Below are 3,357 nucleotides of genomic sequence, written 5' to 3'. Positions count from 1 at the left end.
GTTGATTCGAGAATTTGAGGAAAGGTATAGTCAGCTTGATGCTATTGAACAAAGAACATTGGATGTTGAAAAAGTTGAGCTTTTCTTGCAAGCTGCAGATCCTACTCTTCAAGAAGAATTGGGTGAGCTTCTTGAAGATCGTACGAAGCCTATGGGTCTTAAAACTGATTGGCAGGATGCTCAGGATGCAGTCTCAACTTTGACCAAGAGGAGGATATGGAAGACTCGCCTACAGAATGGTTCCATGACACCTACACCATCATCAGCTCCTATGCCTACTTCTATCCTTGTTATTTCTTCTCCTCCTCAGCCAGTTTCTTGGCCTATGCCAGTGCCTACTGTTTCTACTCCACCTATTCCTCCTGTTCCACGACCGATGCCTACACCTTCTGCTCCAAAACCATCCGCTCCATCGGTACCTACTTCTCTTGATGACATAATCAAAGGCATCACAGATTTGACAGTGAAGTCAGTCAAAGCGGAGTTGGTGGGTAAGTTGAAGGAGCAGTTTGCTTCGACTGCGCCTGCTACTTCTTCTAGTGCTCCTACTGCACCTAGGAGTGCTCCTAGTGCACCTAGGAGAGATCGGAGGTGTATTTGGTGTGATAGTACGGAGCATCAGCATTGCAGAGATTGTGACTCTTTCCAGGATGCAAGGAGGCAGAATTTGGTATATTGGGGGCAAGATGGTAAGATTTGGTTGACTGAAACAGGAGCTCCACTTGCTACCAACTTTGGTAAAGGTGGAATGAAGAAGTTAGTGGAGGACATGGCTGCGCGTACTTCTTATGTGACAGCTAGAGGTGATGCTTCTGCATATGGAGTACAGATTGAGAAGGGATCAGAGACTCAGTCCGCACTATGGACTTATGCTATGGAGACTGCAAACAAGGGGAAAATTCAGCAAACTGTTTAGACTAGTGCAGGCTCTAGCATCAGATCAGAGACAGGTTGGGACTCGCCTCTTGACAGGTACTCTATTTATGCTTATTTGGCTAAATCTCATGGTGCAGATGTATTTGTTGAGGAGAAGCGTAAGAGGGATGAAGAAAATCCAAGTGCAGCTAAGAAGACTAGAGGGGGTGAGTTTGTTTCTCCACCTAATGCAGGACCGTCTTCAAGACCAGGGCCAGATCGACAGATGGAGGATGCTCAAAAGAGAGAAAAGAGGCAAGAGCCTAGAGAGAGAAAGCAGCCAGGATTCAGATTGATGTCCGATATTGAGACATCTACAGACATGAAGAAAATCTTTAATGATAAGATACTTGGCAGTGAGGTGACTTTCACTATTTCTGAGATTTTGGGCATCTGAAAAAGAGAGTTTCAGGAGGTCCTGAAGAGGAAAAGACATGCATTGACTTCCACTGATACACAGGGAGTTTTGATTGGAGAGTTGGATGAGGATGAGGATGAGGTTATGGTTGATAATGCTTCTGTTTTTCCGCAGATAGAGAAGAGGGTTCAGCCTATGCATTATGCTGAAATTGATGAGCCTGTTTTGATACCGCGTAGTCACTTTTCGCGGAGCCATTGGGCTAGGGCAACTACAGAGACGATGGTAAAGATTGGAGAGAAACAGGTGCCTTATGTTGCATTGGTTGATCATGGTTCAGAGATTAATCTCATAGTTCGTGGAGTTTATGAGAGTAACAGATGGCCTATGGATGTAGAGCATGGGTGGCGTATGAGAGCCGCCAATAATACTGCAGGTGATTTATATGCTGCTTGCCCTAGTGTCAGGGTTTCTATTGGTGATGTAGAGGAGGATTTTCATTTCTTTGTGCAGGATTCATGCTCTTATCCCATAATTCTTGGACAGCCATTCATTACAGAGATGCACATGGAAACAAAGGTCATGGATGATGGATCTGCTTATGCACGGATTCGCAGTAAAGATGGTATGAGAGCATTTCAGTTTATGACTGTATGTGTGAACCATGTTAGAAACAGAGATACTCTCAGAGATGCACCCTTACCCACTGTGAGGGATTCGGGTTTTCATTAGGTACCGCCGTTTCGCGAGACGACGGTGGTACAGAGGAGAGGAGATTGGAGTTCTCGCCTCCTGGCAGCAGCAGTGTTTTCTCCTCCGGTTATGTTGGGATTTCAGCAAACAGTTCAATGAGCTATCAGAAGACTTCTAGGTTGCCTAGAGCTGCCAGGCAGTATATATGCAGGAAGGAGAAAAATTTGAACAATGCAGGAATTTTGGAGGATGATGAGCACATAGATGGTATGTATGACAGTGTGATTTGTGCAGATACGATGACAGAGATGGGAGATATGCTGAAAACTGATATGCTGAATTGTCATGGTAATGTATTAGTGCAATCCCTGGACATGTTTCATGAAATTGCAGATTTTATGTCACAAATTGAGTCAGAGGCTGAGGTAACTCAGCAAAGAGTGTTGAGTGCTGAAGAAATTCAGCAAACAGAGTTTCCAGTTGGTTATGATCAGCTTTCAGAGAGACAGAGGGCTGAAAATTTTCAGCCAACAGAGTTTACTGCTGAAATATTTCAGCATTCAGAGTTTGGGGCTATTCCTATGCAGTCCATAGAGCAGAGGGCTGAGAATATTCAGCCATTGGAGTGCAGAATTGCTGATTTACAGCAAGGTTTATGTAATTCAGAAGAGCATAATGAAGCCAGGGTTGACACGAAATACAAAACTGTGGATAAGAAGGTGAAGCCGGTTGCTGTACCGCTTCCATCTGACAGTGATCAGCAAATAGAGAGGGCTGCTAAACAACAAATTTTGAGGAATCCGGAGCATATTGGTCATAAGTTTTCAGCAGAGACACTTGCTGAATTGAAAATTGGAAATGGTGATTTCTTGTTACCCATGGAGAAGCAATGCTTTCAGGAGATGCTTGAGCGTCATGGAAGGGGATTTGCTTTTTTCCCACATGAGATTGGTTGTGTGAATCCTAATATTGTTGCTCCTATGGTCATTTTTACTATTCCTCATATTCCATGGAATCTCCGACCTATTCCAGTGCCTAAAGCACACTTGCCAAAGCTGATTGATTTATTGAATGAGAAAATCAGGATGGGAATCCTTGAGCCTTCATCTGCACCATACTCAAACAGGTGGTTTACAGTTCCAAAGAAGAATGGTACTCTCCGATTTATTCAGGACATGCAGCCAGTGAACAGAGTTACTATCAGGAATGTTGGTATAGGTCCAGTTGTGGATGAGTTTGCAGAGGCATTTGCTGGACGTGCCATCTATTCTTTGGGTGATTTGTATTCAGGTTATGATCAGTTTCAGCTGGCTTTGGAAAGCAGAGACATAACCACCATGAGAACTCCTATTGGGCTTGTGAGGATGTGTACCTTGCCTCAAGGTGCCACT

This window comes from Lygodium microphyllum, unplaced genomic scaffold, assembly GCF_053477565.2.
Source record: "Lygodium microphyllum isolate KBCC unplaced genomic scaffold, Lygodium_microphyllum_v1.1.10 scaffold_99, whole genome shotgun sequence".
NCBI lineage: Eukaryota > Viridiplantae > Streptophyta > Polypodiopsida > Schizaeales > Lygodiaceae > Lygodium > Lygodium microphyllum.
The sequence above is the reverse complement of the archived record's forward strand: the minus strand, read 5'-3'. Positions refer to the sequence as shown.